Source organism: Phaenicophaeus curvirostris, chromosome 1 (assembly GCF_032191515.1).
Source record: "Phaenicophaeus curvirostris isolate KB17595 chromosome 1, BPBGC_Pcur_1.0, whole genome shotgun sequence".
Classification (NCBI taxonomy): domain Eukaryota; kingdom Metazoa; phylum Chordata; class Aves; order Cuculiformes; family Cuculidae; genus Phaenicophaeus; species Phaenicophaeus curvirostris.
Genome location: NC_091392.1, coordinates 53,976,580 through 53,994,392, shown reverse-complemented (window position 1 = coordinate 53,994,392; position 17,813 = coordinate 53,976,580).

Genomic DNA, 17,813 nt, shown 5'->3' with positions numbered 1-17,813 from the left:
TTGCATGGTGATTGTTGGCAACTCAATTTGCTTTGAGGGAATAATGATATAAGAAGTTCTGAATATTTTTGTGACTCAAAAACATAAAACTGTAGAAATGCTTAACAATATATTTCATGATTATCTAAAATGTTGTTAAAATGCTTGACAGGCGTATATATTGCATAAGTGAGAATGATTTGCCTGTTTAATATACAAGAAAGTGTGTCCCTTATTGCTTATTTTACTTGCTCTTTGATCTTTTAGGGCTGTAACTGCTTCTACCTATGACTATATACTTCACTTCTTTCTATAGCATTTCTCACATGGAAGTAATAACAGCATTAGAAGCAATAGTATGGGCTTTGCAATCCCACATTGAAGGGAAAGACTGGAAATGATAGTGCTCATATCAGTGACATATAGATGAATATATTTCACTGAAAAAGGGTGTTTGATGTGGAATTTTATTCGTCTTATTCAACTACATGTTAACACCCACCAAACATATGTCTAATATTAATTTAAACTATTAAAGCTGGTAAAGCTTTCTGGGCCTAGTCCTTAATCACTTTGTAAAATCTTGCTAGTTTGAAGTGCTCTTAAAATGATCATCAGTTACATTTGCCCATTTAAGACTGCTTTAATACCAAATATGAATGGAAGAAGTCCCTATTAATTTGATATTTCACATGTATGTGGAACTCATAAAAAGATAATTAATTCAAAGACTTTTTTAGCCAATATAAAACTCATAATCCTTTCATGCCATGATCTGCTGATTATAGATCTGTGACTTTTTTTTTTTTATCTGCAAGGTAAAGCTGGTATAATGTGAAAAAAAAATCCACTTCCAGGCTCAGGAGCTCAAATCAAAACTTAATTAAAGCTGAATGGAGGCTTGTAAAGAACATATGTAAATATATCAAGGACAACTGAAGAAAAAGCCTATGTTAATTCTTAATTATCCTTTGAGATTTCTCTTATTTGTTTCTCTTCACTGCGAAGCAAATCTACTTGGAGTGAGCACTGGCATGTTGTAAACAGTCTGGAAGTAACACACATTAGGTCGTATACTGATGTTTGATTTTCATATTTACTATAATCATCTTCATAGGGAAATCTCAGGATAAGAAAAAGGGTGCATGCGTGTGTGTATGAGGACGTGTGTAAACAGAGAAGCAGACCACAACAGCAGACTCACTGCTGGAAGCAGATGAGTCACAATTGCTGCACTCGTTCTTGGTATGATTACCTGCAGGTGTCATGCCATGGATAACTTTGGGCACGTTGATGTTCGCACAGACTGCTCTGCTGCCTTGAACCATGGTGCAATATGCAAATCAGTGTAAAGTCATGAGGAAGATTAAGTGTGCTGCTTCTCTGATCCAAGGATGCACGTTTTCTATGTGTAAAAGGTAAGTAGGTTATAAGTTCTCTACTGAAAGATTTACTTTATCTGTATTTTTACAGGATATCTTTCTCCTTCCACTGAAGACCTTTACAATTCATGAAAGTCTGCTAAGTAGCAGCAATAATAACAAGGCACAGGGCAGCATATTCATAATTTGCTTTTTATGTCTCTTCAGAGCTTGAAATAGTTCCACGTAGATATCTAAAGAATATATTTCTTGATCCCAAAATTCTGTTACCATTGGAAATCTTTGTAGTACCCTATATCTGGGTGTATGCAGTAACTGTACAGTTGGTGAGTACCTTTAGTATCCCCCAAAAGGGAAAATTAAAAATCAGAATTTATGTACTGTTAAACCAGTGTCCAAACTTCAGGACAATATGGTATTTCTTGTCTAGACCTTGGGTTTCTCACTTTCTTTAACTTCCTTAAACAGCAAATTTAATTCTATTAACATTTTGGGCATTGTTTCTCAACACACATTGAGTATCCTGCAGTTAGCAGAAAGTGTTGTAAGTAACAATTTTGATTTGAACTTTTGCTAAATTTCACAGACAAAGTTAGAGGTTGAACATCAGGACGGGTCTTTGAAAAACAAATTGTATCAGAAGCAGAGAAAAAAGAATGAGAGACAGGAAGATGAGATAGGAAGAATAGCAATCTGTTGGTTTTTGTTAGCACTAATGGACCTGTATCAGAAACCAGTTCACTCTTGCTACCAAAATGCACAGCATCAGCCAAACATAAACAAACCTTCAGTTATGGAAAAGAGGAGCAAAAGGCTAAACTGAATTAATCAGTTGAGAGGGAAAGAAAAAGTAAAGACAAAAAGCTCTTTCAGTCAGGCTAAGACATGCAGACCAACATGTGACATTTCCCTGAACTTTGAACATAATAACTTATTCCTAACAACATGTTAAAGCAGAAAAAAAATGAATTCAAAGCTAAATGAAATACTAATTTAGATGCACTCTAAGATTTTTTCATGAAAGTTTAAAATTGCTGAAGTTGATGTGAAGTATTTCACTAAATTATAGCCTTAATGAAATATAGGTTTTAGCTGACAAATTTCAATGAATAAGTATCGAGTCTACGCTACTGATTTTATCTGTTGCTGAAGGTTCCTCTCCCTTTTTACAAGACACCTTTCTCTCCATGCTTATTAACATCTAATAATGTCTTGTATTTTGCCACCTCATTTACAGTAGTGATGGTCTAGTAATGCATTCATAAAAACATAGAATTACCAGGTTGGAAAAGACCCATCGGATCATTGAGTCCAACCATTCCTATCAAACACTAAACCATGTCCCTCAGCACCTTGTCCACCCATCACTTAAACACCTCCAGGGAAGGTGACTCAACCACCTCCCTGGGCAGCCTGTTCCAGTTCCCAATGTCCCTTTCTGTGAAAATTTTTTTCCTAATGTTCAGTCTGAACCTCCCCTGGTGGAGCTTGAGGCCATTCCCTCTTGTCCTGTCCCCTGTCACTTGGGAGAAGAGGCCATCACCCTCCTCTCTACAACCTCCTTTCAGGTAGCTCTAGAGAGCAATGGGGTCTCCAATTAAATCATTTCCACTTCCCATTGTTGTTATATGCATGTGCAGCCATGACACAGGGGCTTTTCTCTGCCTCTGCATGTCTTTGAGTAGCAGTGGGTTTTGAAGGAAAAGAATATCTGTACTCTGACTTAAATTTTGGCTAACTTTTGGCCAACAAACACTTCCTGATTAATGTTTTTTATTCTGTTCTCAGAATATTTTTTATTTGTTTTCACTTTGAAATTGATGGTTTTAACTTTTCTGCTTGTGAAGGGATATTATTTAAAGAAACATTGTTTTGTGAAAATTTCTGAGTAGCTAGAGTTTTCAAACCAATTTTTAGTGCATATCTTTTCCCTGCAGATGTCCTTGTCAAATGGAAATGCAGCTGTATATTTGAAATCACCAGTTCCTTTCTCAACTGCACAGAAAAGAAATTCTTTTTCACAGTAATTTTCAAGGTTTCAAACTAGTTTTTTATTCTGTATTAGCACAACCCAAATTTTCTGATCTTTTAATATCAAAAAAGTTCCAGGATTCAAATTTCTTTCACATATCTTACAATGCAAGAGCATAAGTCTAAAGCTAGGTTATATTAAAGCTAGGTAATACTTGAAAAGACATCTTGTTATGTTTACATGTGTTGTAAACAGAAGAATATAAGGTCCATTGTGTTCCACACTGCATAAGCAAATAGATGCCCTTGTCCCAAAGGATTTGCAGTTTGAAAAACTGAAGGATGAGTTTTAGACTCAATACCTAAACATACCACAACATTCACACACATATGTATATTCACTTATTATTTACAGCAATAAAAAGGTAGAATTCAGAAGGTTCTTAAATGGAAAGTTGATTTTCACTGATTTTTTTATTTACTGGTCTTTTTCAGATATCATTTTACCTCTTTGGCATTTGAGTGTGCATAGAGCCATATCCAGAGAAGAAGCACAAGGCTATTTTTGGAAAAGAAGGCAAAAGAAAGGAAGATCCTCAATAACTGTCAGTCTGGTAATGATGTGAATTTTACAGGAACACAGGAATTGAATACTTAACTATGCTATGACCAAAGCACTTGTGAGTCGTCCACCCAAACCCAACCAGCATACAACTCTTATGAGCCAGTGGTGAGCAGACAGGTGAGCAGACTTAGATGAGGAGGGTGACTTGGTACCAGGAAGGGGGACCTTGTACTTGTTACCATGGCACTGCAGAATGGGTAGGTGTACCTTGCCAGTGCCTTTATCCAGGATCTAGCTGAAAATTAAATTCTGGACCTCCCTTCTGGTTATCTTGCATCTGAAGTATGATGTATTCAATTTGTCAGTGCTCTTCTACTCCTCCAATATTGTCTGTCAATCAAAAAAAGAGAATAACACTTGGATCTGAGTAGTATCTGCCTCACTGCAGAGTAAAAGTGGAATTATCAGGAAGACAATCTCCTTTGCCCAGTGTCCGTCCTTCCAAGATCTGCCCATACTGTTACTGATTTCCTTGCTTCACCCCACAGAGTTGTAGCCCTGAGACAGTACATCATGATCCATTTATTCACCATAGGTAGTAGCAGAACTAGGTTTTTCACTTTATATCTCAATAGTCAACTAACAAGGGAAGGGAAGGGAAGGGAAGGGAAGGGAAGGGAAGGGAAGGGAAGGGAAGGGAAGGGAAGGGAAGGGAAGGGAAGGGAAGGGAAGGGAAGGGAAGGGAAGGGAAGGGAAGGGAAGGGAAGGGAAGGGAAGGGAAGGGAAGGGAAGGGAAGGGAAGGGAAGGGAAGGGAAGGGAAGGGAAGGGAAGGGAAGGGAAGGGAAGGGAAGGGAAGGGAAGGGAAGGGAAGGGAAGGGAAGGGAAGGGAAGGGAAGGGAAGGGAAGGGAAGGGAAGGGAAGGGAAGGGAAGGGAAGGGAAGGGAAGGGAAGGGAAGGGAAGGGAAGGGAAGGGAAGGGAAGGGAAGGGAAGGGAAGGGAAGGGAAGGGAAGGGAAGGGGAAATAAAATGACTCAATCACATATTAGGAAAATACATAATATTTAAGTTGAAATATAAAATGTGTCCTACCCCCTATACCCTGAATGCTGATCTTTTCATTGAAATCAATCGTCATAATAAAAGCAACTTCAGAAGTTTCTGTGGTAAGAAACCCATGCCTGTTTTAAATAATATATGTACCTGCTTTTAGCTTATTGGACAATTCAATCATTTAAACAAGTGGTTGAGTAATACTTTCATTTTATGGTCATCACTGTTTTATCTGAGATGGCACAAAAAATGTATTTTCCCCCTATGGGATAAGAGTAGGGGCACTCTCTATACTGTCATCCTAAAATTATATATCAGCCACAAAAAAAAATTTCTTGGATAATAAAGCAAGGAATATGTGGCATCAAAAAAGGATATATTTTCTCATACATAGAAATGGTTCAAAGATAAAATGTAATCTATGTTCATATATTAGAGAATCTGAGTGCACTTAACTGAAGTGAAGGGGAGGCAATTTTAAAGTATCCCCATATTCAGAGGCAGAGATCCATTTCAAACTGATAAAAATCATGCTTTGAAGCAACTTATATGCTTTTGAAAATCATGGCCAGAAGTAAATACTTATTGTCAGGGCAATAGGATTATATCCTAAGGAGAATGATTATAATCTGTATACCAAAACATGCTAGAGGAATGCACAACTTCACTGCTTGTTTCAGACAATTTTATTTCAGATTTCATTTGGCACTAATCCTCATCTCCAGCAGCTTACAGGAAGACTTTCTTCTACTCCACAGGAAAAGAAATAATTGAATAATAAAACAATAAATGGTAAAGCTTATACTTAGCATTACAACATGCAGAAAGAAAATAATTTCTGCATATTTGCAAGCTATGACAACATTTTAAATTTGAGTTTTGTGTAGATTTGTGACTTACAACTGGGAAGCTGGCTGGATATCATTTCCCTGATTATATATAACAGACATAGTGTCATATATGCCCTGGAAACCCACATTAGCTGCTTAATTAAGCCAGGCAAATAAAAGCAAATATATCAATTAAGCAGAACTTCCTCATGCTGTTTTACTGTCACTCTTCTTTGATCTGTTTTTAAGTTATATGAGAATGCACTCACAGAGACACTGAAAGCATATAGCACTTCTATCATGTAGAATGAATGGGCACTACTTTATTCAGATGACATTTTTAGGAGGCACAGCCTCTCCAGGATCCCTGCAGTTATGGGTAGAGAGACGCTTGCCCAGAGGAACACATAGAGCTCTAAATTCTATGTAATTCTTCGACTAACTCTCTCTATTGACCATCTGATTAGCCCTGACTGATCTTCTGACCATCAAATGTCACCATGCGATTCCTGCAGCAAACCGTATTGTGCTTAGCAACAGCACCTTGCTGGTCCTAGTCTTCAGACAAGCAATTCAGTTGTGAGTATTGGTAGACCTGACAGCTGGATACGCACCTGTCTCCCTTTCTCTCTCCATCTGTGATATATGATTTATCTAGAAATCTACCTATTCATCATATGTATCTATATACTTATCCTTAGGTGAGTGTATGTATGTACACACACACACACACGCACGCAGAGATATCCATGTATATATGCAAATATATATATACAGATATATACAGGTGTACATATATATGAACAGTTTATGTACGTATTTTTATTTAGAGAATTTAAGTCAGCTCCAGTAAAATATATATAATTTTGTAAGTATTATCTGTTGAGAACACCTGAAAGCCAATGAGAGTGAATTTTTGAAACTGTTCTCATGTTAATCTACTGTACAATGACCTGATCACTGCCAGACTTGAAATTAAGAAGCAAGAGGTATGATGATGAGTAATATAATGACTGTCTGTCCATTTAAGTATCTCAAATTTAGACTCATACTTTTATTTTACCCATCATAAAACAAAGTCCATTGGCTAAATTAAAACACTGTATGCTAGATTATTAACTTCCTTGCTTTCAATTAATTTGAGCCACAGGTGTTTTATTTTACAGAGTAATTTCATAAAAATATTTGTTTATTCAAAGACTTGATTTCATCACATACAGTTCATAATTTTCAAAGATACTATGTTTTTAAATGCATTTGTGCATTTAAAACTCTCAGGAGTTTTTTACCAGCCTCTAACATTATAAATTCTGATCTTTAAGTTTCCTTTTACCTGCTAATCTCTGAAAAAACTAGCTAAATCTTTCACATTAGGCATTCTGCACATAATAGCTATCATCCTTTGGCTGATGTGAGGTAGTAAGATCTATCTCTTTTTTCTTCTTAGAACACAAGCTGTTTGGGTTACGCAATGGAGCATCCAAAGTCATTTACACAAGTTTTCCAAGGGACTTAACAGATTCTTTTTGCAGGAATTCTGTGATTTATAATCTTTCTATTTCTCATATCAAAGCAGATGACATAGAAAAGATTAGAGCATTTTTTCAGATAAAAGATAGAAAATTCTAAAGAAACAAACCAAAATTGCTAAAACACTGTAAAGAGAAAAATAAGAACATCTGAGTGGTTTGGGTTTTTTTCCATAAACTTCCTAAATAAGCAAAGCTAAAATGTCTGAAATCACATTTTCCTCCTTTAACCCCATTTAATTTTTAACTGAAAAGCCCCAGCTCTCAAGTATGTACTGTACTGTACTGTACTGTAACTCCAGCCAAGTTCAAACTGCATGAACTAAAGAGCAGGCCTAGTGAATTTATACAACAGATAATTTGCTTTTTTAAATACAAGGTTAAATTCTTAAAGACATAAATATTCTGCTGGTACAGATCTTGTTACTAAAAGGAATGTTAACATTATCAAAGTAGATTGAGATAAGGAAAATAATTAGACAAATTTCAATGACTAGATGATTCAGTTTGTGAAAACCCCCAAATGAACATATATTTTCTATTGATGAATAAAAACTAAAATTCAGGCACATTCAACTTACAGAAGTATATGTATATTTGAAGAACTAGACTTGCTAAACTAAATCACATTCTTCAGCATAGTCTATTCCTGGCCATTTCACTAAATGCTGAACTGAGCCCTTGGTGGTGCTGCTTCTCCACACCCATTGTTTGTGCTATCCTCCAGTGAGTGATATTCTTGTTATGCATGTACAAATCTGGTTCCAAAATGATACAATGCTCAAGTTGCCATCGTGATGTATGTAGCAAACCTTATTCTCCCATCCTCTGTCATATTAATGAGTTGATTTGTTTAGAAAGAAGCTTGTTCTTTATACACTTTTTTCCAGATTTTGACAAATTTATGAAAAGGTTTTGGAAGTATAAAACTCTCTATAAATCGGCTGGAAAAATATTCAGTTTAATTTAGTAGCATTTATCTGTTCCATTGGATAAATGTGGCTGTAACTCTCTACCCCAAATCGAATAAGCATTTTCCTTAATTAAAGACTAAGGTTTACTTGTGTGTAATCAGTCTACTTTTGCAGGTAAAAGAAAATAATTTCATTTGCATGCTTTCTTTCACTGGAATCTCTTAGGAAATCAAGAATAGGTTTTCATTTATTTTATAACAAAATCCAACCTTTTCATTGATTAAACAATTATATCAGTGCTAGGTAGCAGACCAGACTTGTTTTGCAGAGTCTTGTGGCCCCCATTTGTCATGTCCAGGAAAGACCATTGCATTTTGAAGCTAACAGAACAAAAAAATCATCTGTTTAACTGGCTTTCACTTGAAGCCAGCATTAATTGTCTGTGTACATTTTCACAATAGATTCATTACTTTGGGCAAACTATTTTTGCAAACAAGACGTATCTGTAAAGACGCTTTCTGTCTATCTAATCATATACTTTACCTGAATGAAGATATCAAGCTTGCCAAACTTCCTCAACCTGTAACTGCAGCTTGAAATGTTGGTTCTGTGTACTGACTTCTTTAGAGATTTTAGCTCTAAAGCAAGTCTCATGCACGGAGCAGCAGGCTTTTTGGTACCCTAACTATTTGCCCCGAGGCACATGTTGATGCAGTGCACATTCCTGCCTACTTCTCTTACTCTAGGGTGTTATTTCTTGCTAGTTCATACCTGCAGAAAAGTAAAGCTTTTCTTTCTTCACATTACTTACAAATTGCCAATGATGGGAAAACTCTAATTGTTGCTTACCACGCAAATTTTGCCAGACTTTGCTAAGCAAGGGATCGATCCCTTCTGTCACAGCCCTGAACAGTGTAAGGCAGCACATTTACAGAGAATTAAACTTGCAGTCCACTTGTGGGTTAGTGATTTCACTTCCACAGTGTAACACTTCATTTTGCTATCACGTATACAGTAGGATCCAGTCTAAATGAACAGCTCTAGGAGAAAGAATGAACCAGACAAGAAATCCCCAAACTCGAAACCCTGGTCTTGCATACCAGGACCTATAAATTGCAGTAGCATCTCTGTAAATTGCATTGTTTGTTTTTGAGTTACAAGCCCTGTAAAGCCCAATATCTTTCATTCTGAACATTTAAACTGCACTGTTACAATGACCCTTCAAAGTCTAGGAGTATTTTCATAGAAAAGTCTCACCAAACTAATACAAATTCCTTGATATATCACTTATCTAGCAGTAAAGGGGAATCAAATTAGAATGCTCTATAAAGAAATCATTGTATAAGAATATTAGAGTAAATATTGCATATTATTATTTCTTTATACAGAAAATTGTTTATTCTATTTTCAAGCAAACACTAGATAATGATTTCTAGTATTTGTGAACATATATTCAGAAAAATGTAATTTGAGGAAGCTTTATGACCAAATTTAATCATAATATCTTTATATGATAATTATATTAATAGCCAAAGTAATATACAGAGCCATTTTTCCTACAGCCTGTTATTTTTAAACCAGCATTTTTACATAGTCTTGTAGTAAATTATGTCATCCTATCCTCAACACTATTTTTCATCGTTCCTCTTCATAAATCCTCGTAATATGGACTTAATCAAAGTGTGCAACTAGTTACTTTGAATCTCAAGCTTATGACAAAATGCTTCTTTCATGAGACTAATTTAAGGTGCATGGGTAAAGGATAGAATTTTTTCAATTGCCTCAAAGTTAGATGTCTGGGTTAAGGTAAGCTTTTGTCTTCTTTTCAGCTGCTGGACAAAAAAGGTATCCACAGGGGAACTTATCCCATCCCACTAGAGGAATGTAAGTAACAATATTGTTGGGATGGGTCACTCTTTGTTAGATAAATCCTGCCTTTAAAGTAACTGAGACACACCCATATATGATGAATTTTGTACAACAAAAGAAAACCCCAATCTGAAGAAAGTATCCTATTTTCAAGAATGAGTGTTGTTTGAAGGAACTACTGATTTTTCTAGTCCAAACTAGATCTTAAAGGCACCATTGCAACTTAGAATTTGGTTTAAAATTCACCAAATTATAATGAAATCTAAGTAAGGTATATAATGAAACAAAAAGAAAATGGGTATGATTTATTGTAATTCACAAAACTTAAAAAAAACCCTACTAAAATCAGCAGTTTTTAAAATACAACCCGTTTTCCAGTGTTATAACTTGTACTCACATTTTAGTAGTTAAAAAAGAGGCATCAATTTACTAAGAAAAATAATTTTCCTATATGTTACCAATTCTGTTTTCCCTTGTGATGGCATGATGTTAGCCTTTTTGTTAAGAAAATAGAGCATTATCCAATAGAGGAATAAAATACTGAGACATAAAATGAGTCTTTAAAACTGCATGCAAGGTTTAGGTTGTGTGCAGTGGTATCAACAATTTTTTTTCATAGAAAAATGAGTAATTGAGTAGTTTTCTGCTTTTCCTTACTAAAAGACACTTTTGATTCAATCAGTGTTACTACTTAGTAGTCTTTTGAGAGTAACATCATGCTAACAAAATAGATAAAATGCAAAGTCCAGATCCTTTATGCATGTATGTAACACTACTTGGAATTTTCCAGTAGTTTAGGGAAAACGAGTCTTGTCTGAATCAAAACTTTATTTTCAGTACTGTTCTTAGGTTCTTAGAGGACAATGGAAATAACTAAATAAAAGTAAAATCATCAACATCAACTTTTGGATACATAAACTGGTTTTGATGTTATTTACTCCAAACCTTTGATTAATTAGTGTAATGTAAATTGGTACCTTATTAGTTGTATTTTTACAGCAGCCAGTGTGACCGACATTATGCGAAACATGGGGAAATGGAAAGACAAAAAATTTAAAATGCTTATTCAAAAGATACACGGAAAACTGATTAAGCCATTAGTAATACAGGAGGGGGTCAAAGACTTATTTTTTTTAAGTAGTATCATTCAGGAGATAAGAAAGACTGCAGATTTGATGAAAACTGCAAAGTAGCCTTGCAGATCATTAGCAGTAATGCATCCTTGTTTCTACCAAAAGAAAAGAGAGAGTGGCTTAGGCAGGAGGAGAGGCGTTTGTCTCACTAGTAAAATTTAAGGAAGAGGAGAGATAATCAGGAGCCAGATGAAAAGCAAAGACAGGATGATACACAGGAAAAATGAGAATGTCTACAAGGCAGAATGATCCTTAAATAGGAACAGAACAGATAGGGGAATAGTCTGATACTCACTACAACATCAAAAGAGTCTGGTCTTTGTAGTCAGAAAAAAACAATAGAGAGGCCTGTCCATTGAGCAGATTCAGACACAATAAAGATTTAAGCTACTGACTGTGGACTGAAAAGGATTCAAATGCAGAAAACCCATTAACTTCTCCCCATGGCCTGCAAAACAGCTTCTTGATTTCCACTGAAAACCACAAATAAACAACAGGCAAAATTTGTAATACTGGGAAGTCAGTGAACACAAGGGTCCTGCTAATCCACCAGTTCTCATAACAGAAACCTGAAAACAAATGAAATTTTAGGACTTTTGAGTGAGACAGCAAAGACTCATTTTGATTATTTGAATTGGTATTTAGGGTTATAAACCCTTCAGAAGTGGAGCCCGCAGGCAGCAGATTTTTGGAAATCCAGATCTAGATAACAAGGTTGAACAGAAGATTTAAGGGAGATGTCCAACTTCTGGGTGGTATTTGCAGGAAAAGGACTCTTCTCAACAGATGGAGTTGATTCTAAGCATGCCAGTAAGCCCAGGTATCTAAGATCAAAGTTGGTCCTTCACTTTTTATTTTATTTTTTATTAAATCTGAGAGACTCAAATAATCTGTCTACTTACATTCAGTAAAGAAGAAGAAAAATTGATAAATGGAGTGGTAAAAGATACAGAAAATGAAGAACAGTATTTCAGGAGGAAGAAAATATGAACAGTGATGAGAGTAACAAGCAGAAGTCATGGATATAAGAGAAAGACTGCCTAGCTGAGCCAGAAAATTAGATGAATACAAAAGAAAATAGCTTATATAACTTTACATTAGTGCAAAGACCTCTGAAAGTAAACTAAAAGACTTGGAACTGCTGGTGTAAGACAAGGAAAAATGACAAAGTTAAAGATGTGTAGTCTGGAAGCTGCTGCTGGAAGCTTTAATTAAATCAGAATTGAACATGAATAAAATACATTTTGGTTAAAATCCTTTTTTTTCTGCTGGTGGTGGAAGGTTTTTTTTTTTGGCTTTGTAATAATGGCATAGGTCTACTATAACCCCTCAGAGTAGGATGTTAATATGAAGAAAATAATGTTACTGGCAAGATAAATATACTACTGAAGCTTGTGTCGTACAGATAGAAACTAGAGGCAGTTTGGAGAGGAAATATTACTGTCAACAGAAACTATTTCTGTGCAGAATATATGATAGATTTCTTTCTTTTCCCAAATAAGTAATGAAGCAAGAATAGGTTAATATTAATGTGTTTTGGGAAACAGTGAAGTCATAACGGAAAATAAGATCAGTTAAAGGAAAAGTTGAATGATCCCTACCTTGTTCAATGGCATAAACAGTCTGGTTAAGTAATTCTGCTACTAACATTTTTGGTATTAAGAGAAGCCAGTAGTAAGCAGTTAGGAAATTTACTAGGGAACTTTGCGGACTTACGAAATCGGAAGTACGGAATCTCCTTAAGTAAAATACGCAAAAATTATGAGAGCTTGCTTGAGTCTTCAGGAAAGCTGGTGCTGTAACTCCTGGTGGCAAAATGAGCTTTGCTAATGAGCATTATTAAAATGGAGCAAACCTCAACAATAAATCTACCATTTCTGTATAGCTGGAGACAGCTGAGGGAAAAAAAGCTACATTATTTCTATCGCAGAATACCTAAAGTACTATGCATGATATGTTTTAATACAACCTTATACGATTTTTCTTAGTAATTTTTTAAAAATTAATAAATTAAAGCCAAGTATTACAAATATGCCTGGACATAAATATATTTAAGGATAAACAGTGAGACTACTCATTTGACTTGAATGATATACAGACTTGTCAATCAAATTTGAAAGAAAAGCTAGTCAAAGAAAGAAAAATCAGTAAGTTTTCTAAGTTTACTAAGGATGACATGCATATTAGCTTTGTGCTTTTCTTTAATAAACTAGTATTTTCTTTTAATTAGAGGAAAGCTTGTCTGAAATTTATTAAGCATTTGATACAATATGTGAAATCATACCTGCACTGTTCTTAATGCTCTTTTGAAAACATCTACCATTTACCATGCTGGAGACAAGTACTGCTTAGGTGGACCTTTGTTCTGGTCTTATATATAACTGGGAACATGTGTGGCATTGGCACTGTATTGTGCATGAGCTACTTAGTCTTTCACAGCGATGGAATAAATGTCCTGAGGGATAACACTTCACTACTGCAATATTGTAGTAAACTATCACATGCCTGCTCCTTTTAAGACTCAAGCTATTATAATCTCTCTTCATGATGTGCATGACTAATATACATGAGGAGAGTTTTACGTTATATTTCATTGCTCTAAAAGACCTCAGTTTTATTCACTCTGCCAAAACAAAGACAGAAAGAGTTAGCTTTACTCTCCATAAATACATGATGATACATAAAATACAAAGTAAAAAAATTAGTTTAAGAACTTTCTGGCACAAGAACAAATGATGATGAATAGGTTGTGTGTGTGTGTTCGAAGGAGGTCTCTAACGATCACAGGAGAGAAGTTCTGGAGAAACTTTTCAACAATGTGCCGTGGTGAAATCTAAGTAGTTTTAATGCTGAATACGATAAATGTAGGGATGAATTCCTACAGGTAGGCTGACAGTGACATCACAGAACTGGGTTTGCCAATTCAAGTTGTCCCCTCCTGTCTCTTACTCCTGTCCTCACTCCTTGACCTTAATTGATGGCCGACTACTAAGTACCAGCTTATACTTCCTCAGGTTTGCTTTATGATTGGAATGTGTTAAAATGGTTTAAAATTAATTGCTTGTGTCTTTTGACAGGAAGACAAAGTGGTGGTTGATTCACAAGGTATTCGGACTGACACACATAGACTACACCAGTTCCTTGTACTGCAGATTTTTAAGAAAATTCCATGCAGAAGTAAAAAGGTAATTTCCACTCTTGCCTTTGAATAATGATGTATGAAACAGCATGAGAGTACATGGACAAAATATAACATGGGTTTCATATTATTATGAAATAACCCAGTTATGCTGCAAGCAGAGAATGATAGCTTCTGTGAGCAGTGATGGCTGATAGTATTACAGACATGAGTGGAGCCTTACATTTGCTCAGTCCAAAAATCTGTGATCTAAGGTCATTTGTCAAAGTATATTGTCAAACCAGTTTGCTTTGAAATCTCACTGCGTCAACACAGCCACAGACATTTTGTAGCTTTCCTTTAAACCACAGTTTTCTTCATGCAATGCACAGATTAACATAGACCTAGCCCATGTTATCCTAGATCCACGAATTTTAGAATACATAGGGTGAGGCTAGGACTTTATTCTGGTTCATCTCATTGTGAGATGATAAAAAACACCAAAGCAAAGCAAAAGCATATACTTAAAACAGTCTACCTAGCTCAAAATATAAGTAGCAATTCTGAATATTATGTGCTGTTTCAGGCAAGAATTGAATAAAAACACTATTCAGAACTGAGTCCTCATTATAATATTAAAAATGCTGTATATAGTGTGGTTCTACAAGCAAAAATAATTGTCTTTAGAGAGCTATTCTGCAAGCTTTAAAAAACCCTAACAAACATCCTGGCATTTTATTACTTCATCGCTTCATTCAAGACTTATAGTACACCCATGAACAGATCATTAGACAAAGCTGTATAGTGGACTATTATGTTATGCTTGTGTGTGTAGCCTGAAAGATAATGATAATTAAATGTGCTAAATCATAGTATATGACAAGGTGAAAACAGTAGATATTTATTTAAACATTTAATTGTGTGAATGCTGTGTTGCAGCACAAATCTACATGGACTTCTGGTGCAAAGAAAACAATTCAGTGAACTGGTGGCATCTTCATTTTCAAAGTAATAATTGTCTTAGTTCAGCCTTAGCAATTATACCCATGACTGTAACATCTTTCTTCTTCTGTTTCCTGAAGCAGACGATTTGTTCTTTTCCCCATGTCCTAAATGACCATATAGAACATCCTGTAAAAATGTACATTTACTTGCCTAAATCCATTAAAAAATCTCTCACGGATGGGTTGCAATTTAACATTCTATGCTATTCATTACTTGCTGTCACAAAAATTAATTTATCATTGATTCAATCTGAAAAAGAGTCTTTTGAGGATTTCTGAAAATAAACCCTCTTAAATGTCTGAATATTGCATCCAGTTATTTACACGGTATTCTGAATTGCATTAACTGAAATAATACTCCCTACCTATATCAATTAATATATTAATTCATTTAAAAAATACATTGCTATCAATTTTCTGGAAATTGTGTCACTTTGGATACAACACATCATAAAAAAAAGCTTTTTTTAACGCAGAGTTTTGAGTGGCTACAGTCTTTTTCTTCTAGTCTCAGTGAGTTTGGGGAATCAGAAAATCCTTCATCTGGGTATGATTTTATTGGTATGATTTTAGAATTTTAAGGTTAAGACACTGGCCTTCTGGTTTTAAGTGGAGAACATGATTTCTGAGATTCTCATAATGTCTTATGTAGATGAACATAACATGTGGAATCATTCCTTAGTAATTAGTATGTTCTACATTATTTTCAAAACTAAAATCCATACATTTATAGCTACACTTACACTTTACATGATAATTTGTATCTATCTGAACAACATTTGCAATGCTATTTATTTCTTCCTACTCTGATGAAAATAAGGTACTTACTTAAGTTATTCTGCTGAATAAATGATGGTCAATGTACTGTTCCATTAATTATACCTGAACTTCTAATTTAGTGAAAATTAAACTTCACATACACATTTCAGAACCTGACTAGCCAAACCCTCAAATCACAGTGTTCCTAGAACTGAATACTTTAGTGTGTATACATGCCTACATCTTGCAATGCACTTTGATTTGCCCCAGACTAGTGAGAGTAAGGTGCCTTCCTACATCTCCAGAACAAAGAAACAAGTGCACAGTCAACAGAACCATGCCCACTATGTCCAAAGGAATAATTCACGTCCCATGGAACAAGAATGCTTACTACAGAATGTCCACAGAATGCTGACCAGATGTAATCTACTAAAGAACTAAGTAGCTAGCACAATGCTGAAATAAGAAGCCATGGAGAATGGTCAGTGATTCTGTACCAGTTACTCAACATATTCATTATCACAAAATCAGTGAAAATAGGCAAGTTACATAAACTATTTTTACTCTTTTTTGAATGTAATCTTTCTGCTATTGTTGGGGACAAATCGTACTTCCATTAATAGATTACTAACATTGTTTACTAAACAAGCTACATTTAAAATTAAAATTTTAAGTTAAAAATGGTCCTAACTGATGAAGAATAACTGAGTCAAGAGGCTTTTTGAAAAATATGTAAAAACCAGGAATGATAGCTTCCTGAAAACTGTGGTTAAGGCTCCAATGGATAATAAATTCACAATTTAGCTTTGTCCAGGATGTCTATCACTGTTTAGCAGCTCAGTGCTGGGTCCAGCCCTGTTCAATGTCTTTATCAATGACCTGGATGAAGGCATTGAGTGCACCCTTGGCAAGTTTGCGGATGACACTAAGCTGGGCGGAAGCGTCGATCTGCTGGAGGGTCGGGAGGCTCTGCAAAGGGATCTGAACAGGCTGGACCGCTGGGCAGATTCCAATGGCATGAGGTTTAACAAGGCCAAGGGCTGGGCCCTGCACTTGGGGCACAACAACCCTGTGCAGTGCTACAGACTAGGAGAAGTCTGTCTAGAAAGCTGCCTGGAGGAGAGGGACCTGGGGGTGTTGGTTGACATCTGACTGAATATGAGCCAGCAGTGTGCCCAGGTGGCCAAGAAGGCCAATGGCATCTTGGCTTGTATCAGAAACGGCGTGACCAGCAGGTCCAGGGAGGTTATTCTCCCTCTGTACTCGGCACTGGTGAGACCGCTCCTCGAATCCTGTGTTCAGTTCTGGGCCCCTCACCACAAGAAGGATGTTGAGGCTCTGGAATGAGTCCAGAGAAGAGCAAAGAATCTGGTGAAGGGGCTGGAGAACAGGCCTTATGAGGAATGGCTGAGAGAGCTGGGGTTGTTTAGCCTGGAGAAGAGGAGGCTGAGGGGAGACCTCGTTGCTCTCTATAACTACCTGAAAGGAGGTTGTAGAGAGGAGGGTGCTGGCCTCTTCTCCCAAGTGACAGGGGACAGGACAAGAGGGAATGGCCTCAAGCTCTGCCAGGGGAGGTCTAGGCTTGACATTAGGAAAAAAATTTTCACAGAAAGGGTCATTGGGCACTGGAACAGGCTGCCCAGGGAGGTGGTTGAGTCCCCTTCCCTGGAGGTGTTTAAGGCACGGGTGGACGAAGTGCTAAGGGGCAT